The 27012-nt window shown below is 40.3% G+C and overlaps 1 protein-coding gene and 1 pseudogene across 1 annotated transcript in view; both read left to right on the top strand.

Moving 5' to 3' along the window:
- Positions 1-27012, top strand: part of DOCK9 (dedicator of cytokinesis 9) — a 354061-nt gene that overhangs the window by 32771 nt on the left and 294278 nt on the right. The window lies entirely within an intron of this gene.
- Positions 23092-23195, top strand: LOC129071221 (uncharacterized; annotated as a pseudogene).

The following is a 27012-nucleotide window of genomic DNA, read 5'->3' as shown; positions in this document are numbered from 1 at the left end:
TCCATGTGAATTTGAAAAGAGTGTATATTCTGTTGCTTTGGGGTGAAATACTCTGAAAATATCACTTAAATCTATCTTGTCTGGTGTGCCATTTAAGGCTGCTCTTTCCTTGTTGATTTTTTTTGTCTGGAAGATCTATCTCTTGATGTCAATGGGGTGTTAAAATTCCCTACTATGACTGTATTGCTCTCTCTCTCTCTCTTTATGTTCATCAAGATTTGCTTTATATACATATTTAGATGTTCTGTATTGGGTGCATAAATGTTTGCAAGTGTTACTCTTGTTGGATCGCTCTTTTTATTATTACATAATGTCCTCTGTTATTATAACATTTGTTTTTTAAAGTCTGTTTTTCTGATAGGAATATTGCTAGCCCAGTTCTTTTTTGTTTTGTTTTGTTTTGTTTCATTTTCATGAAGTGTCTTTTTCATCCCTTTACTTTCAGTCTGTGTGTATCTTTCATTCTGAGGTGGATCTCTTGTCAACAGTGTATATATGGGTCCATTTTTTCTTTTTTCTTTTCTATTCAGCTACCCTATGTCTTTTGGTTGGAGCATTTGGCTTATTTAGGGTTACGTTATGATCAGTACATATTTATTGTCATGTTATTCTTTATAATTATGCTCCTCTTTGTCTTTCTTTTTCTTAAAAGAAGCCCCTTTAACATTTCTTGTAATACTAGTTTGGTGGTAACAAACTTCTTTTGCTCTGTGTGTGTGCGTGTTTGTGTGTGTAGAAAGCTTTTCCTTTCTCCTTCAGTTTTCAATGATAGCCTCGCTAAGTAAAATAGTCTTGATTATAGGTCCTTGATTTCCATCACTTTAAATATTTTGTGCAATTTCCTCTGGCCTGGATTTTTTTTTTTTTAAATCAAGTGACAGTCTTTTGGGAGCTCCTTGTAGGTAACTAACTGTTTCTCTTCCTGCTTTTAAGATTCTCTCTTTGTCTTTTAATTTTGGCATTTCAATCATGATATGTCTTGATGTGGGCCTCTTCGGTTTCATCTTGTTTGGGATTCCCTGTGTCCCAGGGATTCCCAGGAGGTCTTGTGTGGTTATTTTTTTCCACCAAGTTATGGAATTTTTCAGTAATTATTTTTTTCAAATAAATTCTCAATTCCTTGCTTGGTCCCTTCTTCTGGTATCCCTATGGTGAAGGTATTATTAAGCTTGACATTGTCCTATAGGTCCTTTATACTGTTCTCATTTTTTAAATACATTTTTCTTTTTTTCTGCTCTCATTTTCTGCTACCTTGTCTTCCAAATCACCGATTTGATCCTCTGCATCATCTAACCTGCTGCTGATTCCTTCTAGTATATTTTCCATTTCCAATATTTTTTATTCATTTCTGACTGGTTCTTTTTTATGGTTTCTTTGTCCTGTTTTATGTTTACTATCCTGTTTGTGTTCTCACTGAGTTCTCCCTTTCTTCCCCTAAGTCCCCTTGAGCTTCCTTATAACCATTACTTTGAACTCTGTATCTTGTAATTTGCTTGCCTTTATTTCATTTAGTTCTTTTGGGGGATATTTCTCCTATTCTTTCATTTGGGACATGCTTTTTTTCCCTCCCCATTTGGCTGCCTCCCTGTATTTGTTTCTGTGTTAGATAGATCTGCTATGCCTCCCAGTCTTTGTATGACAGCCTTATGTAGTAACTGTCTTGTGGGGCTCAGTTGCACATTTCCCCTGATCACCTGAGGTAGGTGTTCCAGGAATGTCCCTTGTGTGTGTTTTGTGGTCTCATTTGTTGTCGTTGAGTCTTGAATTGCTGTTGGCCCATCCCTGGGTGGGGTTCATTCTCAGGCTGGCTGACTATTAGGATGAACCCCAAGTACTGTGTCTATGCTGCTTTGTGGGGGCTGACCTTGTGAAGAGGAATTTGCCCCAGCAGGGTCTGGTGCCTACTGAGATCTTCCTTGGGGAGTGCCACTTGTGGAGCTAATTGGGTTGTTCTCTGATACGGTCCAGATCTCGCCACAGAGTGTGTTTTCTGGGGCCTCTTGAAGGTACTCTGGTGCAGTTCAGTGTCCGACACTGCTTGTGAACAACCCTGGGCTACCCTTTTTGCAGCTACACAGTGATCCATAGTTTGTGGCTGCCTCTCACTGGCCTAGGTATACATGGGAGGGGCCAAGCTGCACACCAAGGCTGTCTTCCAACAGCTCCAATCCCAGGCACCGGACAGCAAAAGACTAAGACATCCCAGCTCTGCCTGGTAACTTCATGTTAGGCTCAGTCACTGAAAGAGCCTCTGGCGGTACGTGAGTTTTGTGAGTTAGATTCTTAGTGAGTCACCACGTAGGAATGAGTGGTGTTCACCTGATTGATAAGAGATTTAAACTAGGCACCCGTACTGGGTGTGAGGCCACTCAGAAAAGCCTCAGGTACTCCAAGGATAGCTACCACCACCCAGGTGCCCTGTGGACTATTTTGGTGGGGTAAGGTCTCAGGGAGTCATCAGGGTGAGGTCACTAAAGTTCATCAGGCCCAAATAGACCATGTTTTGGTCATGTGAAGGGAAGACTCTGCACAGGAATATCATGCTGGTAGGGCAGTGAGGGAGACATGGCCCTTCCCCAGAGCCACATAACTCAGTCTTTCTCAGATTCTGCCTGGAGCTTCTCAAAAGCTCCAGAAAAGCTTCTCTCTTCCAAGAGAGTGCACTGAGGAACCAGGTTGACCCTACCAGCTGACTCCCCTGCAGGGCATGAACTCTGCAGGGCAGAGCCACAGGACATTGGGAGAGTGGGCTAGTGGATCTTCTGTGGGGTGTGGTGGGGCGGGAAGTGGAATGGCCCCCTCCCCAGAGCCATACAACTCGGTCTCTGGTTCCCCCTGAGTTTGCCCTCAAGAGCCTGCCACGAAAGTCTATACCTTGAGACCAGGCAACTGACTCCCCTGCATGTTTGAGCTTGGCAGGGTGGGACAGTAATGAGTGGGGAAAGTAGGGCTAGTGAAGGCTGATGTTATATGGAGGGGAGTGATCAATCTAGGAAAGATGACATCTGTGGGTGGTGTGGAAGAGGGACTCAGCATAGGGACCCCGGCGGCTGTCCCTTCAGCTGTCTCTTGGGAGCCACTCAACCCAGTCTGTCCTTGGACTGTAGTCCACTCTGGCTTGCCTTCCCTCTGCAGGAGGCCAAGATGAGTGGCTGCAAATGAGATTTTTGTGTCTTGGCTTTTTAAGAGAGTGCCTGGGTTTCTAGCAGACTCCTGATTCTTGTTGGTGATCAGAGTCCCTGTTGCTTTTCACAGCCAGATGTTATATGGGCTCCTCTTCCCAGCTCTGGTGCTCTGGGCTGGGGGGTCCAGCTGGGGTTGAGCCCCATGTTCCTCAGGGTGGACCTCCACAGCTGAGATAATCCCTCCCAGTTCTTCCAATTTCCACACATGGGTGTGGGATCAGCCCTTTTTTCATCTTACCCTTCCTACCAGTCTCAATATGGCTCCTTCTGAAAATCCTTGTTTCTAAGACTTTTGCTCAGCTACTATTCCGGTGGTTATTCAGGTTGTAAGTCCAGGTTGGACCTGGGTGGGTGAATGTAACTTGTACCAACTCCACCACCATCTTGGATCTCATCAACATTTTTTATTTTTTCAAATTGTAAAATAAACGAAACATAAATTTATTATCTTAGCCATTTTTAAGTGTATAGCTCAGTGGCATGCAGTACATTCACATTCTTGTACTACCATCACCACCACTTATTCATAGAACACTTTTCATCCTGCAAAATTGAAACTCTGTACCTATTAAACAATAACTCCCCACTCACCTCAGCCCCTGGCAACTCCTGTTCTACTTTCTATCTTTGTGAATTTGACTTTTGTAGTACCTTGTATAGGTGAAATAATACAGTATTTGTTCTTTTGTGACTGGCCTATTTCATTCAGCATAATGTCCTCAAGGTTGATCTATGTTGTAGCCTGTGTCAGAATTTTCTTCCTTCTTCTTTAAGCCTACATAATTCATTTCACCTTTCATTTATCCATTTATCTGTTGGGCACTTGGATTGTTTCCACCTTTTAGCTACTATGAAAAATGCTGCTGTGGACATGGGTGTACATATATATCTTCAGTTCTCCACTTTCTGTTCTTTTGAGAATATGCCTAGAAGTGGAATTGCTAGATTATGTGGTTATAATGTTTTTAATTTTTTGAGGATACTTAAATGATTTTTTAAAAATTTGTGTGTGTGTGTGTGTGTGTGTACACACACACACTATATATATATACACTATATATATATATAGATTATACTATTATAGTTGTGCCATTTTTTTTCTCCCCTTTATTCCCCTCTGCCCTGTACCCTAGCATTCCCTCCCCTCTTAGTTCATGCCCATGCGTCGTACATATAAGTTCTTTGGCTTCTCCATTTCCTATACTGTTCTTAACTTCCCCCTGTCTACTTTGTATCTACTATTTATGCTTCCTATTCCCTGTACCTTTTTCCTCATTCTCCCCCTTCCCTTTCCCCTCTGATCTTCATTTCTGTGATCCTGTTCCTGTTCTAGTTGTTTGTTTAGTTTGGTTTTGTTTTTTTTTTAGGTTCAGTTGTTGATAGTTGTGAGTTTGTTGTCATTTTCTTGTTCATAGTTTTTGATCTTCTTCATTTTCTTAGATAAGTCCCTTTAACATTTCATATAGTAAGGGCTTGGTGGTGATGAGCTCCTTTGACTTGAACTCATCTGGGAAGCACTTTATCTGCCCTTCCATTCTAAGTGATAGCTTTGCTGGATAGAGTAATCTTGGATGTAGGTTCTTGCCTTTTATGACTTTGAACACTTTCTAGCCCCTCTGCCTGCAAGGTTTCTTTTGCGAAATCAGCTGACAGTCTTATGGGAAGTCCTTGTAGCTAACTGTCACCTTTTCTCTGGCTGCTTTTAAGATTCTCCTTATCTTTAATCTTGGGTAATGTAATTATGATATGCCTTGGAATGTGCTTCCTTGGGTCCAGATTCTTTGGGACTCTCTCAGCTTCCTGGATCTCCTGGAAGTGTATTTACTTTGCCAGATTGGGGAAGTTTTCCTTCATTATTTTTTCAAACAAGTTTTCAATTTTTTGCTCTTCTTTTTCTCCTTCTGGCACCCCTGTGATTCGAATGTTGGAATGTTTAAAGTTGTCCCTGAGGTTTCTAAGCTGCTCATCATTTTTTTGAATTCTTGTTTCTTCATTCTGTTCTGGTTGAATGTTTATCACTTCCTTCTGCTCCCAATTGATGATTTGAGTCCCAGTTTCCTTCCTTTCACTATTGGTTCCCTGTTTATTTATCTTTATTTCACTTTGCATAGTCTTCACTTTTTCCTCCATTTTGCAACCAAACTCAGTCATTTTTGTGAGCATTCTGATTACCAGTGTTTTGAACTGTGCATCTGATGGGTTGGCTATCTGTTCATCTCTTAGATCTGTTTTTGGAGCTTTGATCTGTTCTTTCATTTGGGCCATTTTTCTTTGTCTCCATGTACCTGTTATATTGGAAGGGGTGGAGCCTTAGGTATTAGCCAGGGTGGGGCACCCCTGGTTGCTGAGTTGTGATGCTGTATGTGCAGGAGGGGTCTGAGAGGGAACAATGCTGCTTGCTCAGCCCTCAGCCAACTTTCATTCACTTCCCCTGCTACCCAAAAGCAAAGTGGGACCTTCTAATGCTGATTCCCGGGTGGGTGGGTTTGTCTACATTCTACGACCCTGTGGGTCTCTCCAACGAACTTTCCTGTGAGGCTGGGAGTTTCTCGCGCTGCCACACACCCCATAGGTTTTTACAGTCAGAGGTTTTGAGGTTTTCTTTCCTCACACTGGAACCCTGGATTGCGTGATCCGTCCCGCTCCCCAGCTGTTCCTCCCAGCTTATCTGCATGCAAATGTGGGACCACCTTGTCCTCCAACCACCTCTTCAACCTCCTGGTCCTCCAGCCACCACCTTGTCGCATGTCCTTTCCATCCCAGGTACCTGTCTCCACCCCTCCTACTGGTCTGGATGAATGTTTCGTCTTTAGCTCCTTGGTTGTTGGACTTCCATACAGTTCAATTTTCTGGCAGTTCTGGTTATTTTTTGTTTTTAAATTTGTTGTCCTTCTTTTTGTTGTATGAGGAGGCAAAGTGTATCTACCTACGCTTCCATCTTGGCTGGAAGTCCCTAAATGATTTTTAAGTGTACAACTCAATGGCATTGATTACATTCACAATGTTGTGCAACCATCACTTTATTTTCATCCAGGTCTTTTTTACACTCCAAACACAAACCATGTACCCATTAAACAATAACTCCCCGTTCCTCCTCCTCTGACCCTGATAACCTCTATTTTACTTAGTATCTTTATGAATTTGCCAATTCTAGGTAGCTCGTTGTAAGTGGAATCATACATACATATTTATCCTTTTATTTCTGGCTTTTATCACTTAGCTTGAAGTTTTCAAGTTTCATTCACGTGGTTGGACGTATCATAATTTTATTTTTTGTGGCTGAATTAGAATTTATCATATTTTTATGTAGCTTTTAAAAAATTCATTCATCTGTCAGTGGACACTTATGTTGTATCATCTTTTGGCTTTTGTGAATAATGCTATAATGAATATTGGTATACAAGTATCTATTCGAGCTCTGACTTTCAGTTTCCTTGGGTATATACCTAGGAGGAGAATTGTTCCTCCTCTCTCTTGATACATTCTCTGCATAAGTTAAACAGAATCATTTAAGCCACTGACCTCTCAAGTAGTGGAGTAATGGGCCATTCATTCATATGTTCATGCAAGAAATTTTCATAATAGAGGTTATCTGTAAAAAAAAAAAGGATGAGAACCATTCTCTCCCTACTTCATATCTACCAATAGCAAGGCATGACAGTGATTTAGTTTTCTCCATCTCTAAGATGGATGTATGAAAACTTATTTTCTGAGCTTGAAAGGTAAATGGAGAGGGCACTGCATAATTCCAAGATACCATTTTTTATATTTTCTTTGTGGGATATTGGTTTTAAAAATGCTTCATAGTAAAGGCAAACTCAGATGAAAGGTGGTTTGACTGTTTCTCCTTTATCCTTTAGCCTCATCCTTTAACTTCAGGATGGTGGTGTCTTTGATTGCACTTGTTCTGTTAGTGATACTGGTGTAGTTAAGAATCTCCTAGCAGAGCCCTGGCTAGTGTGGCTCAGTGGATTGAGCACCAGTGTGCGAACCAAAGGGTCACCAGTTGGATTCCTAGTCACGGCACAGGTCTGGGTTGCAGGCCAGGTCCCCGACCACACATTTGCCTCTTGTGTACCCCCCACTGGGGGACCAGGATGGTGGTGTCCCCAGTGGTTGCCACTTGTGCACCCCCCACTGATGTTTCTCTCCCTTTCTCCCTCCCTTCCCCGTCTAAAAATAAATAAATAAATTCTTAAAAAAAGAAAAAAGAAAAAAGAATCTCCTAGCGGAGGAGAGAGAACTTAAGTAGCAAGGGTGAAAAGAGCAGCAGGTTTCATCAAACCTCGGTGCTTTGTGTCTGGGGCAAAACAATAGTAATAAAAGAAATTTGATGTTATTTTGTGTCTGTGCTTCTTTTATACTTGCCTTCAAACCCTGTTCAACAAATTAATACACAAGAAAAGCCCAGTTTTTAGCCTTATCACAGTTAGGAACTTTACTGTATTGTGTAGGCTTGTGTAGTTTCCTCTAGTTATTTTATAAAACCAGTTTCTTTATGATTTGCATTATTTATGTTATTGTGAGCTCAGTGTCTATGTCTGTTTTTTTTAAGATTTTATGTATTTATTTTTAGAGAGGGGGAAGGGAGGGAGAAAGAGAGGGAGAGAAATATCAATGTGAGGGAGAAACATTGATTGGTTGCCTCTCATACATGCTTCCAACCAGGGAGCAAAGCAGCAACCCAGGCATGTACCCTGACCAGGAATCAAGTTGGTGACCTTTCTCTTTGTGGGACAATGCCCGACCAACTGGGCTACACTGATCAGGGCTGTGTCTGTTTTTTAGGGTGTACTAAGATTATGGCTAAGCTATCTTGGCCTAGAGCTCTAGGAAATAGTGGGCTGTGGGTGCCTGCCTTCTCTCAAATTTTCAGCTAAGACAGATGTAAATCACATTAGGATCTCAGAGAATGGAGAGTCACATTTCTATGTTTTAATTACTCTAGAAACGAGGCTGCTTTTTTCTAGGTGAGGGCAGTTATATTTGTAATATTTGTATCCATTGCGGTTTATAAATAGACCAGGATAATCCCTATGAACTAGATTTCAGAACAAGCCACAGGAAGAGTTGCATCCTTTGACATGTGGCAAAACATCACATCATCTTTTATGGAAGGAAAGGAGAAAGGTGAAAATGATCTATATAGAAATCCCCTGAACCTGTCCCCAAAGCCCACTTTTCTCTGACTTCCCAGTGAAATAAGGCAGCCCAGCCTAGGCTCTCCTGTTGCTTCTTCAAAGCTAGACCCTTCCTTGTATCACTGTCCCCAGCTTTAACAAACGTATCGTTATAGTTGGGCGGTAGTGGGGAGGAAAGAAATTCAACCAGATTTTGACTTAGGCTTTTCCATGATTTCCTTTTTCTTGTTTAATGTGTTTGGGCAGATAATCTTTGAGAGATGTTTAAACTACCTCAGCCCTATAGGTTGTGTGCTTTCCCAGTGTGGAATTAACTTCGTTCCCCAAACCACTTGCTGTTTTCTTGGGTATAGGAGAGAGGGTGAGTGAAACTGGACGGTATGGTGAATAACCATCTGAGTCTGTGCTATCTGATGGGCCCAGATCACATGTTGTACATTTATCACTGGGGAGCAGGTAACAGTCTTAGTTACAGTAACTGAACCTGACTCCAGGTGGTGGAAGGAAGCAGAACCCTCTAGTGCTTACTGAAACTGGGACCCTGTTTTTCTTTCTTTATTACTTTGTACAACTATCTAAGTTATGGAGGCTTCTGTTTGTCTCAGTAAATTCTTGCCATTGGCCTTAAATAAAACCAGGTGGTCTTCTTGGTTCAAGTTTCTTCTAGAAAGAATATCTTTGAAAACAACTTAATTTAATGTAATGTTAAATTTGAATAAATTAAATTTGAATAATTACATTTATATTCCTAGTTTTTTCTTAAAAGCATGTGTGATATTTTGGAAACATGTGTCAGAGTTGCTGGGGGGTGTTTTTCCTTTCTTTTTGACGCATGTGATTTGTGTGGGAATTACACTCTCATTGCTGCAGTTTTGAACATATGAGTGACAAAATTTATCTTCTTAGTTCTCCTGCAGATTTAATAAGCTTGTGAATTTTTACTTTTCTCATTTAACAAAGTCCTACTTATCTATGTAGTTTAAATAATAATCAACATATTTCGTGCTTGATTTCAATAGAGAAGGACAGTAGGAAAGGGATCACAATGGAAGCTGGGAGAGGCAGTAGTGGTGATGTCAGTTGTAATTCACTGAAAGGGGGCGTTGCTCAGAGGTAGTATTTTTAGGGCTATTTAGGAACAGAACTCCCTGTGAGAACTGAGAAACAGAGTGCTGGAAGTAGTCTTATTGAAGGGGTAATGGGAAAGACTTCATCCCCCCATGTAATCCATAGTGATACCTGAAAAACCTACCCTTAGTAATTCATTTGTTTGTATTAAGCACAGATGTCTTCCTGTAGTCTCCTTTTATTAAGTATATATTACTGGAAGCAATAATGTCTTAACTCACTAATGTCTTAGTGCAAATTAGTTTTTCCATGAGATTTTATAATTAAATTTTCTGTGAGATAACTGACCTCTGAGATAAGATGAAAAATAGAGGGGCACAAAGAACGCAAAGTTGGAGAGCAGCTTCATGAGCTTCCCAGTTTGGCCTTGGTTGATGGCCAAGTTGGCAGTAAGATTGGGAACTTCACTCTTAGGGCGGCTGTTTCTGGCAAGAATGGATCAGCAACGATCCTGAACACCTATTCTCTATCACTGATTTTATACTCTAATCTGGCATGATGAAAGATGATGTATATAAAATATCTGTCTTAAGCTTTTGCACATGGTAGGCACTGAATTTATGAAGCCTCTTTAAAAATAATATAATATTAATGGTTATCCATAACTAATAATATAGTTTTGCTCTCTTAAAAGTCTTTAGAATGAAAGACAAAGTTCTCTTGGGTAAAAATGTCACAACAGAACCTGTAATCTTTCTTCTTTGGCAATTGTGGCAAGAGGGTGACTGGAGAAAGTGATATTTGGAAATATTTTAGGATAGTAGAATATTTGTTGATTATTAGTCTTTCAAGGAGTCTGGGGAGATGGAGAGTAAGCTATGTACTTGACCCTGTTTAACATGAGCATTTTCCATCCTACTTCATGCCCAGGTAGTGAGTGGTAGGCCAGAGGCGGAGGGGTCCCTATGGAGGAGAGGATTCTAACACACTCCTTTGCTGGGTACCTGCTATACCAGGCAGGTCCCCCAATGTTTCCTCATGAGCAGTGGAGTGGTGGATTTACGCCCATCACCTTAGTTCTGCTGGGGTCCAAACATTTCCATGGAGAAAATGGTCATGCTGGGATGCCAAGAACTGTGACTTATGATTATTAAAGATGTTTAATCTTTAAACAGGAATGATACCTTGGCTGAATATCAGTTTGGCTTCTGTTGCACCTTGAACTTCTCTATTTTCAAAAACCCAACTTGTTTCTTTTTCCTGTGAGGTATTTCCTGTGGTTCTTGTGTTTTTGTGGGCAAATTTATTATGAGGGAAGCTCAACAGATTGTGAGTTCCAACTTGTTTTTAGACACTAGAGGGTGAAACATGTTCTTTATCTCTAGACTGAAACATAATTTTTATTTGATGATTTTTGAGAGGGTTTATGTACTTTGTGGACCATCTTAAGCACCTAGGACTTTTTTTTTGTCTGTGGACTGAGGTGATTGCAGATAAAAAGAGTGAATGTGATGATGGGGAAGGACACAATCCTGTAGATAGATCAAGTCCCCTATAGATTGTCTTCATCATTCACATTGTGCTTTCTTTGATTTACTCCATACCTATCAGTGAATGACTTGTATATCATTCTGATAACTTTAAGACCTGGGTATTAGAAAAACCCCACATTTTTCTTGTTCTGGTGATATTTTATTTGGCATGAAAGCTGCAGGCTTTGGGTTCCTGTTAGGAAGTAGAAGTGAAAGGGATAGATGAAAATTCTGTAGGCCCTGGGACCCAAACCCTTCGTAAGGTTTGTGTCCTCAGGCTCCGTGTTCAGGGACTTTGAGAATGTTGCATATGTGGTATACATGAATAATGAGCTTGTGTGGAAGTGATTGGACCCCGAGGAGTTAGGGGAAAATGGTAGCCTGGGAGAGTCTACAGTTTTAATTGCCAGCTCCCTGATAGTGAAGTATTGATCTGGCTAATAAAGCAAAGAGAATCTGGGGCAGATTTCCCTTTGGCCTTTCAAGTTCCTTCTTTCCCCTGGTGCTTCAGATGACAGTGGAGGAAGCTGAAAGTCACACAGAGGGCAGTAGCCCTCACACCCACTCTTTCTGGATGGAGGGGTCCTGGCAGACATGGGCAAGGGGGCTGAGTGTGAGGGTGGGTGCTGGAGAAAGAAGTCTCTTACCTGTCTCTTCATCCTTCTTACATCCACTTTGGGAAATGAGCTTATTGTGCTTAGCTTTACCTACTGATAACTGTCTCTGAAAAATTTTGATCTTTGCTTTTGAGAGTCAGGCACCTTTGCGTCAAGGGGTCAACATTTGGGGAGGTCATGCCTATGAAGTGGAATCTAATTTTAGAGCCAAAGGCACCTTAAGAGTGGGTAGGCCTGTGGCTGCTCCAGGTTATAGATGAACAGTTTATGGGACTTGTTTGTGAGAGTGTCTGGAACATAGTGAGTGCTTATGAAATGTTTATTGAATGGACAAGAGAAAAAGTGAGTCATTAAATATCGGACTGTTTGTGGTTGATTCATGTTCCTGCTTTGAAATGTTTCTACTGGTGTATTATGCCAAGGGAAAGTGTTTTGTTTACTCTTCTATGGGCTTGAAATACAGAATGAACTGTAGGTACTGCATTATAATTAAAACATTACTGAAGTTTTATCATCTGCTTTGTGATATATATAAACTACACATTGTATGTGTGTTTCAATTTTTGATTTGGTTTTACTTGCTGTCTTCTGTTTGAAATGCTAGACATGATCCAACATGTAATCAGGTGTCATCTTACATCCTGAAACCTGCATATCTTCTATGACCTTTGAAAGCTTCATAAGTTATTTTATTTTTTATTTTTTAAATTAATTAATTATTTTTTTCAAATACATTTGTCTCCACCTTCCCCCTCCCGCTTTCCCCTGCCTCCCTTCCCCTCTCCCTCCCTCAATCCTTTCCCACTTTGGCTTTGTCCATGAGTCCTTGCTACATGTTCCTTGATTTGCCCCTTCCCTTCCTTTTCCTCCCGCCCATCCCTCCCTCCTTTCCTCTTGTCTCTGTTGGTTTCTTTTTTCTTTCAGTGTTGCTGGTCTTATTTTCCTTGCATCTTTGTTTTGTTGGTTAGGTTCGACTTATAGGTGAGATCACACGGTATTTGTCTTTCGCCCCCTGGCTTATTTCGCTTAGCATAATGCTCTTTAGTTCCATCCATGCTGTCGCGAAGTGTAGTAGTTCTTTTTTTCTTTCTGCTGCGTAGTATTCCATTGTGTAAATGTACCATAGTTTTTTGATCCAATCATCTACAGATGGGCATTTAGGTTGCTCCCAACACTTGGCTATTGAAAATTGTGCTGCTATGAACATTGGGGTGCATAGGTTCTTCTGAATTGGCATTTTGGGATTCTTAGGGTATAGTCCCAGCAGAGGAATTACTGGGTCAAAAGGCAGTTCCATTTTCAGCTTTTTGAGGAAATTCCACACTGCTTTCCACAATGGCTACACCAGTCTGCATTCCCACCAACAGTGTACTAGGGTTCCCTTTTCTCCACAGCCTCACCAGCACTTATTGTTTGTTGATTTGTTTATGATGCCCATTCTGACCGGTGTGAGGTGGTATCTCATTGTGGTTTTGATCTGCATTTCTCTGATTACTAGTGATGCCGAGCATCCTTTCAAATGCCTCTGGGCCCTCTGTATCTCCTCCTTGGAAAAGCGTCTGCCCGGGTCCTTTGCCCATTTTTTGCTTGGATCATTTGTTGTCTTGGAGTGGAGTCATGTGAATTCTTTATATCCTTTGGAGATCAAACCTCTATCTGCTGTATCATTAGAAAATATATTTTCCCATAGGGTTGGCTCCCTTTCCATTTTGCTGATGTTTTCTTTAGCCGTGCAGAAGCTTCTTATTTGGATGAGGTCCCACTTGTTCTTTCCTTTATGTCCCTTGCTTTAAGAGACATATCGGTGAAAAAATGGCTGCATGGAATGTCTGAGAGTTTCCTGCCAATGTTCTCCTCTAGGACTTTGATGGTGTTGCGACTTACATTTAAATATTTTATCCATCTTGAGTTTATTTTCGTGTATGGTGTCAGCTGATGATCCAATTTCAATTGTTTGCATGTAGCCGTCCAGGTCTCCTAACACCATTTGTTGAAGAGGCTGCTATTACTCCACTTTATGCTTCTGCCCCCTTTGTCAAATATTAGATGCCCATATAGACCTGGGCTTATTTCTGGGCTTTCTGTTCTGTTCCATTGGTCTATGGATCTGTTCTTGTGCCAGTACCAGATTGTTTTGAGTATGGCGGTTTTGTAATATAGTTTGATGTCCAGTATTATGATCCTTCCTACTTTTTTTTTTCTCTCAAAATGGCTGTGGCTATTCGGGGTCGATTATGGTTCCATACAAATTTTTGAAATGTCTGTTCTATTTCTGTGAAATACATCGTTGGTATCTTAATAGGGATTGCGTTGAATCTATAAATAGCTTTGGGTAGTATGGACATTTTGATGATATTAAGTTTTCCAATCCACGAGCACGGTATATGCTTCCATTTATTTGTGCCTTCCTTCATTTCTTTCTTCAACGTTGTATAGTTTTCTGCATACAGGTCTTTTACCTCTTTGGTTAAATTTATTCCGAGGTACTTTATTTTTCTTGTTTCTATATTGTTTGGTATCTTTATTTCTGATTTCTTCTTCTTCTATTTCATTGCTGGTATACAAAAATGCTTTTGAATTCTGAATATTGACTTTGTATCTTGCTGTTTAGCCAAATTCACTTATTAGGTTGAGTAGTTTTTTGGTGGAGGCTGCAGGGTTTTCTATGTACACTATCATGTCATCTGCAAACAAGGATAGTTTTACTTCCTCCTTTCCTATGCGGATGCCTTTTATTTCTTTTTCTTGTCTGACCGCTGTGGCTAGGACTTGCAATACCATGGTGAATAGAAGCGTTGAAAGCGGACATCCTTGTCGTGTTCCTGACTTTGTGGGAAAGCTTTCAGGTTTTGACTGTTGAGTATGATGTTGGCTGTAGGTTTTTCATATATGGCCTTTATTACATTGAGGAATGCCCCATTTATTCCGATTTTGCTGTGTTTTGATCATAAATGGGTGCTGTACCTTATTGCTTTTTCTGCATCTATTGAGGTGATCATGTGGTTTTTGTGTTTTCTTTTGTTTCTGTGATGTATTACGTTTATTAACTTGCGTATATTGAACCATCTTTGCATCCATGGGATGAATCCCAATTGATCATGGTGGTTAATCTTTTTAATGTATTGCTTGGTGTGATTTGTCAATATTTTGTTGAGGATTTTAGGGTCTATGTTCTACAGTGAAATTGGCCTGTAGTTTTCTTTCTAGTGGGGTCTTTATCTGGTTTTGGGATTAGGGTGATGCTGGCCTCATAAAAAGAGTCTGGGGGTCTTGCCTTCTCTTGGATTTTTTGGAATAGTCTGAGAAGGACTGGGGTTAGCTCTTCCTTAAATGTTTTGTAAAATTCTCCTGTGAAACCGTCTGGCCCAGGGCTTTTGTGTGCCAGGAGTTTCTTGATTACTGCTTCAATTTCCCCAGCTGTTATCGGTCTGTTCAAGCTTTCTGTTTCTTCCTCCTTCGGTGTTGGAAGATTATACTTTTCTAGAAATTTGTCCATTTCATCGAGGTTTTCCAATTTCTTGGCACATAATTGTTCATAGCAGTTTGATAATCCCTTGTATTTCTGTAGTATCAGTTGTTATTTCTCCTCTTTTGTTTCTGATATTATTTATTTGGGTCTTCTCTCTTTTTTTCTTGATGAGTGTGCTTAAAGGCTTGTCAATTTTATTTCTCATTTCAAAGAACCAGCTCCTGGATTGGTTGATCCTTTGAATTGTTCTTTTGTCTCTATGTCATTCAGTTCTGCTCTGATCTTGATTATTTCCTTCCCTCTACTTGCTCTGGGATTTATTTGTTGTTGTTTCTCCAGTTCTTGAAGTTGTAGTGTTAGGTCTTTTCTTCGAAATGTTTCTATCTTTTTTATGTAAGCCTGTATTGCTATGATCTTCCCTCTCAGGACTGCCTTTGCTGTGTGCCATAGGTTTTGGACTGTTGTCTGTTCATTTTCATTTGTTTCCAGAAACTTCTTGATTTCTTCTCTTATCTCCTTATTGGCCCATTCATTGTTTAATAGTCTACTGTTCAGTCCCCGTGAGTTTGCAAGTTTTTGAGGTTTCTCTTTGAGGTTGATTTCCAGTTTCAAGCCCTTGTGGTCCAAGAAAAAGCTTGGTATTATTTCAGTTTTCCCGAATTTGCTGAGGCTTGCTTTGTGTCCTATCATGTGGTCTATCTTTGAAAAACTGCCATGCACATTTGAAAAGAATGTGTATTTTGCTTCTTTGGGATGTAAGGTTCTACAGATGTCAGTTAAGTCTATTTGATTCAGTGAGTCATTCAGCTCCACAATGTCCTTATTGATGTTTTGTATGGAAGATCTGTCTATTTTTGACAGTGGGGTGTTGAAGTCCCCTACTATCAGTGTGTTGCTGTCTATATCTTTTCTGAAGTCGTCCAACAATATCCATATATACTTGGGGGCTCCTATATTGGGAGTATATAAGTTTACAATGTTTGTCTCTTCTTGATAGAGTCTTCCTTTATGTAGTATAAAGTGCCCTTCTGGGTCTCTTTTTATGGCCTTTGTTTTGTAATCTATTTTATCTGATATAAGTATTGCAACCCCTGCTTTTTTCTCTTGCCCATTTTCTTGGAATATTTTTTTCCATCCCTTTACTTTCAATCTGTGTAGGTCTTTTGCTCTGAGGTGGTCTCTTGTAGGCAACATATGTGTGGGTCATGTTTTCTCATCCATTCAGCTACACTGTGTCTTTTGATTGGGGCATTTAGTCCATTTACATTGAGAGTTATTATTGATAGAAAATTGTTCATTTTTTCCCTTTGTACCTGTGTTTTTCTCTTTCTCACTCTTTTCCTTCATCTTCTCAAACCAGTCCCTTTAGCATATTTTGTAGTGCTGGTTTGGTAGAGATGTATTCTTTTAGCCTTCTTTTGTCTGGGAAACTCCTTATTTCCCCTTCTATTTTAATTGAGAGCCTTGCTGGGTAGAGCCGCCTTGGCTGTAGGCCCTTGCTTTTCATGACTTGGAATATTTGTTGCCATTCCCTTCAGTCTTGTAGTGTTTCTGTTGAGAAGTCAGCGCCTAGCCATATCGGGACCCCTTGTATGTTACTACCTGTTTCTCCCTTGCTGCCTTGAGGATTCTTTCTTTTTCTTTGAGAGTTGCCATTTTAATGATGATGTGTCTTGCAGTGGACCTCCTTGGATCCCTTTCGAGTGGGGCTGTCTGTGTTTCCTGGATCCATGGGACCTTTTCTCTCCTCAAATTGGGGAAATTTTCCATCATTACGTTTTCGAGGAGGTTCTCTATCCCTTGCTTCTCTTCTTCTCCTTTTGGTATCCCTAGTATGCGGAAATTAATGTGTTGCAGGTTGTCCTGCATTTCCCTAAATGGCTCTTCAGTCTTTTTTTGAGTCTTGTTCATGTTCTTGTTCTTTCTGGTGCTTTTTCCTACCTTATCCTCCATCTCACTGATTCGATCCTCGGCTTCATCCAGCCTGCTTTGGATTCCTTCTACTGTGTTCTTCAATTCAGAAGTGGTATTCTTCATATCCTCTTGTGTCTTCTTGATAGTTTCTGTGTCCTTTTCCAGGTTGATATAGTTTGCCATAAGTTCTTGATAGTTTCCCTGCAGTTTCTGATACTTATCTGTGAGCTGGCTGAGCTCATTGAGTTTCCTTAGAGTCATTGTTTTGAATTCAGTATCTGATAGTTCACTTGCCTCTATTTCATTTAGCTCTCTCTATGGGGATTCCTCCTTTCCCCTCATTTGAGGGGAACTCTTTTTCTTCCTGTTTTTGTGAGGATCTAATTTATTTGTTTGTTTGTTTGTTTGTTTATTTCCTTCTGCTTCAATTCATCTGTCTAGATTTCCTGACTATGGATTAAACTTCTATGGTAGTAGGTGAGTCTTTTTATTTATATATTTTTTCTTTTCTTTTCTTTCTGGATCTGCCTCTAACGATGTCAGTTGTTGACCCTCTCTGAGCTTGGGTCGTTTGTTTGAGCCTTCTAGGATTCTACTGTCTGTGCCTGTCTCCTGTAATTGTCAATCTGGTCACTCTGTCCTCATCTGTCAGGCTTAGACATCACAGGGCCAAGTAGTGCCTCCTGATGGCCAGACTATTGTGTCCTTATAGGCTGTTGTCACTCAGGGGAGTAGACCCTGTGAGCAAGATGGAGAACGTGGACTGGGGAAGGAGTTAGCACCGGGACTCCCTCGTTACTCCTCCAGTACTTTCTCCAACCCCTCCGTCTGCAGTCTCTCCTCAAGGGTCTCTATGTGGCTGTGTGTCCTCTCCGGGCAGGGATCCTCTATTTCTTGCAGCCAGTCTGCACTTAGCCCCCAGCCCACACACACAGAAGCTGTATGTGGAGCGTGGGAAATACAGATTTATTGATTCTCTTATTCCTGAGCGAGACGGTAGCTGCAGAGTGGGAGGTGAGTTATCACCCGGGCTCCACTGGCCACTGTCTCAGTTCTCTTCACAAAGTTTACCTCACCAGTCTTTCCTCAGGCGCCACCCCACTCTGTTGCCACCTCTACCCAGAGATTAAGGAAGGTAGTTGCCACTGCAAATTTTTGCATTGGTCCTTTAAATGTCTCTTTGCATCGCTAGCCGCCTGTCTCTGGCAGAGAGCACCCCTAAGCTTTTTGGGGTTGTGTTATGTCTGTGTGTTTTCCTGGTTTCAGCTGTTGTAGTCTAGGGGTCCGTGTTTATGACTCAGACCCTGTTCTCAGAAGGATCCAACTGCTGTTTCAATGTCCCTCTGGTGCTGGTGCCCATGTGCACCCAGCCCACCCTCTCGAGCCTTCACCGCACTTCTCACCTGTTCGGATGTGTGAAAGTTGATTCCAGTGTCTGTCCGCAATTCCAAGGCTCCTCTCCCTCTATTGTTCCATTGTTTTCCAGGTGATTTCTCCACTATTTAGTCACAATTCCAATTTGGTCTTGGGAGGTCAGCGTGACTCCCATTCACTCCTCCACCATCTTTTTTTCCTCCAAACCTATTTTTTCAATAATCCATCTTCTTTTCTTTATTCTGCTGTATCGTCTCTTTTCATGTGCCTCTGTAGCCACCTGGAGGGCTCCAGGCCTTCCTTATCTTTGAAGGGTGACAGAAATGTTCATGGTCCAGCAGCTAACCCTTGGTTCAGTTCCATATTCTGTCCTGACAGTCTCAACACCTCACTCTCTCAAGGCTGCATCCTTGAAAATAGCCTATTTTAAATATATTTATATATTGCACTAAAAATTTGTTTTGGTCTATACCGTAATTGCTGCTTGTATTTTTAGGTGTGATGAAGTTGTTGGCCTAGGAGAGTGTCTGCAGCATTAATGACTTTGAAAGATCAATAATTTCCTAATGAAATTCAATTTTATGTGTTAGGAATCACTACCTGGCCATATAGTATATGTCATGCCTTCAAACCTTTATGTTACATCAGTAGCCTTTAACTGGCCCCCTCAAATCAGATCTGTCTTTTTCTAGTATGTCCTTATTCCACAGCTACAGCAAGCGTCCAGAGCTCTGGGTTGGCCAAGCTGCTCTGCTGTCATGAGACACCTTCAACATCACCTGTTACCTTCCCTTAGCCAGATATTCTGAGGTTGGAAGGTGATGAGGTAGGTACAGTGTGTGAGTTTGGAGGTTGTAAGCATGTACAGATAGACTCGGTGTCACCATTTATGAAGTTTTGCTTCACAGGTGGGCTTTACCTCTAAAATTCTAAAGTCATAAGTGAATTGAACAATAGTAGCCATTGATTACATTGCCATTTGAAACCCGGGAGCAGTGTTTTACTGAAGTTCATATAATGCCAAAACATTAACTATTCCATGTCATTCCATTCTCACCCACATAGTTTATCAGCTGTTATCAGTAGCAAAACTAATTTACAGTGATTCAGATTTCACTTTTTAGTACTGATATCTTTACAAAGTGTAAGATTATCAGAAACTGTCAATGGTGGATTACTATAAAAAAGTATATTACATAAAGTTACACATGTGACTGAAGAGACCTAAAAATAGTGTCAATGGGAGAGGAAAGGAGTGTTTTTTGTGTGCTGTCCTTATTTTGCATAGTATACAGTTGATTGAAAATGCTTAGAAAGGGTAAATTTAGAAAATCTATATATTAGAGGAATAGAGGGAACTACCAGGAAAAACACCAAGATCCTTGAAAGGATTTGCCTCTGAGGAACAAGGCACAAAGTAAGAGTTGGGAGAGTCAGACTACACTTGCTTTTCCTTATAATGCTCTGTTTATATTTATATTTTTAGAAATGTACATATGTTACTTTGATAAACACAAAATACTCAATATTAAAAATTCCACCTTATCTTCTCTTTCAGAGTAGGTACCAGATAGGAGTGGAGTGGTGAACTTTTAAGCAATGGGAGTGAGGAATGAATTTGCGAAAGCCTAGAGTCCTGGACACCCATAGGCTGTCTTCAGGTTTGTTTTTCTCCAAGCCCACAGTTTGGTGAAAATCTTACCAGAGCTTTGAAACAAAACAAACAAAACAATAAACCAAGAAATGGACAATGGTGAATCATTTTTAATACCATGTGAACATTTTCCAGAACCTTGAAGCACAGTAGAATATATTATCCATTAGCATTGACATTGAATGTTAGTGTTTGACTAATGCTTTTGCTGCCATTGTGGTCCCTGGTGCCTCCCACTGACTAGGACCTTGCCAAGATGAAATTTGTGTCAGAACCAATTATTTGACTTGTAGGAGCTCTGCTGTTGAGGAGTACTATAGGGAAAACAATAAATGAGTTCCAAATAGGTGAAGAAAAGGAGGCGGTAGCATTTCCTGAGTTTATGTCCAGGGATAATGCTAGAAAAGCTGTTGCATAAGGCTGGTGCTTCTTAAAAAAACAAGTTTGACTGTGGAGTTCATGTTTAATTCTTTTGTTAACTTTTAAACACCCCAGGAGTAAAAAGCAATGCACCAAGAAGACATCTTTAGGCCAAAGAAGTTTAAAAATTGAAAAAAGAACCTCTAATTCTTGTGTAATTTTAGGACCTTGACAGTAACGGAAGTGCTCATTTGAAGCCTAAGTATGTAGATGGCCAGGCCATGTGTCCAGCCCCATATTTCTCCGTGTGGTTGCTCTTTGTGGATCTTCTAGGGAGACCTGGAATCTATGCAATCAATCATCCTGAGGTGATCCCATTGGGGAGACTGTTTTCTGTGGAAATCAAGAATATATCATTCTTTTGTATAAATAGGCCATACTTTACTTCCAGGGTCTACTGGAATGTATTTTAATTAGAGCTTATCATCTTTTGAAATTTTAGTATTGAGAAAAGTTAAGTGATAGGCTTGGTTTGTGTAAGTCCAAAAATTATACAGATTTCAGTGGCTCTTTGGCATTGTTTTAAATAAATATTTTATGTATTAACTATTATGGACACAAGAGATTAAACTTTGATTCATCCAACATTTGCTTTCTTTTCGCATTCAGCCTATGGGAGAGGAAATTTCAAGATGGATTTTCACTTGAGGTGTAACCTAAACAGGAGTGTTTAAGAAGCATTCAGAGCTACATTTTGTAGCATCAGTGCACATACGAAGCTAAGCTTGATATATTTCTGGGGATATCTTTAGGAGAGCAGGAGGTCAGGAGTTGGATATAAGACTAAAAATGAAGTAAATGATGGATTTAGACAGGGACAAATATTGGTATCTAAGTTTATACTCTGAATAAAACTGGTTTCGAAGGTGTGTATGAAATACACTCAATGTATTTAACACAGTAGTGATTCACAGTGGCTCTTTAGGACCTCCCCCTTTGTGGGCCTTTGACTTTCCTGTGAGGTACATCTTTCTTAATAACAAGCAAGTTCTATAGGGTGTTTGCTGCTAAGACAGGTCCTGAAAGTTGGGCAACTCTTTAATTGCTGTTTTCCAGAATAGAGCTAAGGGGGTTAGCACATTGAATGTAAAGTCCTTACTCCTTTTGAAAACCTCAAAACCAACAAAACTACTTCCTCTCTTAATCTCCATTGCAGAGCCTTTAGTTATGTAATGTGTGTGGCCCCAAGGTCAGGATCCTCCTACTCAGATCCAATGGGCATCATTCTAGCAAAGCCTGTTGGTGAATGTTCCACCTCCAGTCGTCCAAATAGAAAAACACAAGGTGGGAACAGTCACTCAGCTTGCCTGCTAAGTCTGGGGTGGCTGGTGTTGGAACATGAGTTCCTTGCCTTTTCTGTCTTTGCTTTAGATATTTCCTGGTTGTTTGTTAGTGACAGACACTTAAAAAGAATGCTTATTAGGAAAGTAAAGCATCTCTTGGAGAAGGTCTATCCACCTGGGTGCTGCTAAATGGTTGATTGCTGGATATTTTGTAGGGGCTGGAATGAGGGTGGAAGTTTCCCCCCTTTTTTTCTCAGGATGATAAATCTCATCCTGTCCCTGAAAAACATATGAAGAAATGAAGGAACACATACATGTGTGATGTAAGCAGCTGCATGTATAATCAGGTGATAGTTCTTTTATTTACTTCTACTCTATGGTTTTAAAAACTGTATTATAATGGGGAAAATGATTGCTCTTGTCTTCAACCCATTGGCAGTATGGAAACGATTACAAAGGGAGCCCAAAGAATGTATCTTTTAAGATAACCCAGTTGTTCCTCATTCTAAGCCTTTGGGTTTCTAAATTCTATTTTTTTCTTTTTGTGGCAAAATTTGCACTTTTATAAAGCATTAGTGACTAGTTATTCTGTGTTACTTTAAAATAAAGAAGTAGGAATCAGTCCTGGTTTTTAGAAATAATAGTCTATTGTTTCTTTCCAGTGGCCACCACATCACCATCCTGAGTGTTATGGGTTTGGCTGGGGCCCTGGGTTGTTTCCAGAGGTTGAAACACCTCAGCCAAAGGAAGCATCTGCTATTTCAGGAAATCTCAGAATAAGTAAGCATTTATTGATGCCCTACTGTATACCTGTATCCTGTATACTGTTAAGGAAACAAACATACGTACTATCCACTGCCTGTGGCTGAGTTGCCTGCAGGGTTTTTGTTTGTTGAGTCAGTAATTCCACCAGAAATAATTGCAAGAGGGCTGGTGAATTGTTTCTCTCAGTGTCTGTGTTTAAGATCAATTTGCTTACTAAAACTCAGGGCAGTGAACCGTCAAGAGTTGGACCTGATTTTCCACTTGTGAATGAACATTCAGAAATGCTGCTGGACCAGTTGAACATGCTTTGTGACCAACAACACATGACTGAACCTCCCCGAGCTATTGTTAACAGATAACTTTACAGTAAAGTTAATGTGTCATATAAATAAGAATTACAGTTGGGTTGTATAGTAATAACATGTAAATGATAAGTGCTCACATTCATTCAGCAAACATTTACTAGAGGCCTCTGGTGCCAGGTAGTGTGGAGGGGTGATCATACCAGTGCTGTTGCAGTTACAATAGCCAGATATACAGAGGCTGGTGGGAGGCAGGGGTGAGCAAACACCAGAGTTTGCTGTGTGTGTGGCCTTGGAGGGCTTAAGAGAAGTGCTGAGCTGAGTGTGGGTCAATGGACAAGATAATCCTTATAAAAAACGCCAGTTCTTCGCTTCTCAGCCTTTTCGCTAAGATCAAGTGTAGTATCTGTTCTTGTCAGTTTAAAAAAGATCAGTTCTCTATTATTAGTACTGCCTCCTTGAAAACCCCATTCCCTCAGAGGTGTCCTCAGCTTCCCTTCCTAACCCTATAAGACCCTATCCTAACAATGTAAGGTGAGGTTCATGGGGTATGTAAAGCAGGCTTGGTGGCTAAAAATCTGCTTGCTTTTGCTATTTTTAAAATAATTGGATGTGTAAAAATGTGTGTCTGGTGCTGGTGGGCTTTTGAACTAACCAGTCTCAGCAGTGAAGGGAGAAACTATCTAGGAGCCAATGCACAGAGGCCATCTTTATATAACAATGATAAATCTTTTAATTCCACAGAAAATGAAATGTCTAAAAATGTAAACACTTGGGGAGTAGTAAGTCATTGCTGTCAACATATTTCAACCCAAATTTAAACATATTTCCAGGTTGCTTCCTCATTTGACAGGGAATCTAGAAGTCTGGGAAGCATCACTCTGCCTAGTAGGACAGGGCCAGGTGGAAGTGGGGGGTGGCTCTAGGACAGAAGGGGGAGGCTGGACAGCACAGTAAACTTAAACACATTTTTTTGGATGGGAGGCATGGAAGTATAGGGAAGAGACCTCATTTAGTGGATTCAGAGGTGTGACATGCTGCTCCACCATATCTTGCAACATGATCTCAAGCAAGTTAACTTTTGGTGCCTCGGGGACTATTTGTAGAACAGAGCTAATACCTACCTTGTAGTTTGTTGGCTACAACAGAAATAAATGTGCCTGACTGTAGGCTGCCAATGAAAGACCACCAGAAAATTCTTACAAACTTTTTTATATTAATAATATTGCTCTCTGTATTTGTTTCCTAGGGCTGCCATAACAAATTATTCCAAACTTGGTGGCTTAAAACACCTGTTCTCTCACAGTTATGGAGGCCAGAGTCAGATATCTGGCAGGGCTGTACTTCTTCTGAAGGCCCCTCTAGCTTCTGATAGCTCCAGGTGTCCTTGGTGTGTATCACTCCAGTCTCTGCCTCTGTCTTCACATGGCTTTCTTTTCTGGATCTGTGTCTTCCCTCCTGCCTATTCTAAGGTGATTTGTCATTGGATTTGGGGTACACCCAGGTAATCCAAGATGATCCGATCACAAGATAGTTCATTACATCTGCAGAGATCCTTTATCACAGGTTTTGGAGGTTGGGACATTAAGATGTTCAATATCATTTGTGGGGACACCATTCAGTTCACTATACTCTCCATCTGTATCCTGATGACTAGAAAGTATACCAGAGTCACCCCATGGTGTGAATTAAGTGTCTGACTCAAATGATATGCTCTGACACCAAGATGGTTTATTCTTATATTATTGTAGAGCATTTAAAATGTACAGCAGAATATCAAGAAACCAGGAAAAAAATGTATCTGCTTACCAGTGCATATCCTCTGTAGCAGAGTAGGAGAGAGTAGATTATTTTCTCCTGCTGTCCTGCTTAAACATCTTCATGCCTCCTTGTACTCCTTTCAAAGATGCTCTAGCAAAGGGTGTCCAACCTTTTGGCATTTCTGGGCCACACTGGAAGAAGAGTTGTATTGGGCCATACATTAAATATATCGCGACACGTAATCACAAAAAAATCTCATAATGGTTTAAGTAAGTTTATGATTTTATGTTGGGCTATAGGTTGGACACCTGCTAGCCAGAGATGCTCAGTCCTTCCTGTTATAGGCTGAGCTGTGCTTCCTGCCCTTCATAATATGAAATCTTAACCAGTACCTCAGGATGTGATGGTAGTTGGAGATTGCGTCTTAAAAAAAAAAGTAACTAAGTTAAAATGAGACCATTGGGGTGGGCCCTAATCTAATCTGACTGATGTCTTTATAAGAAGAGATCAGATCACAGACACACACACAGAGGAGAGATCATGTGGAGACACAGGGAGAAGATGGCCATCTGTTTGCTGATGAGAGGGGCCTCAGAAGAAACCAGAGCTGCCAACGCCTTGATCTCTAGAATTGTGAGACAATATTTCTGTTGTGTAAGCCACCCAGTCTGTGGTACTTTGTTATGGTAGCCTGAGCAGACTAATATACCATCTCACACCCAGTAACCCCAGAGTTACTTGATAGCTCTTAGATGTCTCAGGACAAAGGGTTCTGCATGGCCTACCTTGGGTGTAAGTAGAATACCTAGGAACAGGAAAACCACCTCTTCAAATGTTGGTGTGGGCTGCCAAACCAGTTTTCATTCTAGTTTCCTTTAAAGTAGTAAAACCATTTTTTATTATATTGCTGACTTAGGGAAGATCATCTCATGCAGGGATGCTTTTAAGCAGCGAGACAGGAAAGGCTTGGTCAGTACATTCTAAATATTATGAGTTGTGTCCTCCCTACCCCTAATCTCCCCACCTCCTGTTGTCATGGGCTCGTTTAGGAGAGGAGCAAGTCTTCCCTCTGTGTATCTGCTCCCTCCAGTCTGATACCGAGTAAGAGCTGTCCATAAATGTTTGGTGAGTAAGTACTTGAATTGTGGGGATCCATGAATATTTTATGCTGCCACTAAGTTTCTGGTTCAATATTTGGATTGAATTTTGAAGTAGAATGCTCTGTTTACACAGTCATTCTACATATTTGTCTGAAATTTATGAATATGTGCTGCCAAAGCGAGCACCCATTTGTCTGAAATTTATGTATTTTTGATGATGATATCTTTGGCTCCTCAGAGAGTCATTGTCAGTTTTTTTCTATTTCCACTCAGGTCTCAGCAATACTTGTAGAAATCCCTTCTGCTGAGTGTGATATAAAAAGAACTGTGTAGTGATAGCTAGCATTTATGGAGTACTTACTATGCTAGAGGTAGGTTCTGTTACTGTCCCCTTTTAACAGATGGGAAAACTGAGCCTTAGGGAGGTTAAGTAACTTGTTCAGTAAACAGTGAAGCTGAAACTCCTCAAACCAGGACTGTCTGACTCCAGATCCCCTTTGGATTTTGAGCACCCTCTCAGTGTTATCCAAAAAAAAAAAAAAAATACACACACACACACACACACACACAAGCTCCCATAAGGCAGTCCATACAGATATTTATAATTAAAGTAATATAATGGTGCTTGGCCTCCTTGACAGTGTTGCTGTACTGATAGCTGAGCAAATATGGAGGAGGAAAAAGTCTATTACCAAGGACGGGCTGGTCTTCCCCTCTTGTAGAAAACTGCTAGACAGAGGCTTTTATGGGATTAAATTACTTCTTTGCTCTATTTCCTCTACCAAGTATAAAGCTTGTTGAAAGAGTGGCATCATTTTGTAGAGAATAGCCATTATGGTTTATTAATAGTATTCAATTAAAGTATTACATGTATGTCTTTCTACCAGGTTTTCTTCTTTGTAACATTTTCCCACAGTTTCATTTGAGAATGAGGTTTTATTTTATTTAGTTGTTAAAAATAAGACAATCCCTAAGTGTTAAGAAATAAAAAGCTTTTTTTTTCTTCCCATGAGTCATGGTTGACAATAATGTCATTTAAAAGCTGGATTGTAAAGCCATTTTAATACCCATAAATTACAGGGTTTATTTTGTGAGCTGGAATGTTAAGTCTTTTAAGATCCTGTCTTATTTATGGACACTCTATTAACATAATTATTATGTGTACAAAACAATATATTTTCTAACTTCAGAAAGTAAAATGGTATATTTACTGGACATATTGTCCAAACAGATGTTTTTAAAATAATGCATTAAAAATTAAGCTATAGAAAATGTTTTCAGAAAGGTTTTTGTACTTTGTGATAGGTATAGTATAGCAAATGCAATAGCACAGATTTTTACTTAGAAATTCTCTAACGAAGTAAGTAGGTGTAAATCAAGTAGGTTATAAAGTTAAATTGCCTTTTTTATGTTTTACAATTATTTAG

Source organism: Pteronotus mesoamericanus, unplaced genomic scaffold (assembly GCF_021234165.1).
Source record: "Pteronotus mesoamericanus isolate MK-2021 breed Mesoamerican mustached bat unplaced genomic scaffold, CSHL_Meso_final contig_26, whole genome shotgun sequence".
Taxonomy (NCBI): Eukaryota; Metazoa; Chordata; class Mammalia; order Chiroptera; family Mormoopidae; genus Pteronotus; species Pteronotus mesoamericanus.
Note: the sequence above shows the minus strand (reverse complement) of the source record. Positions and strands in the feature narration are given on the sequence as shown.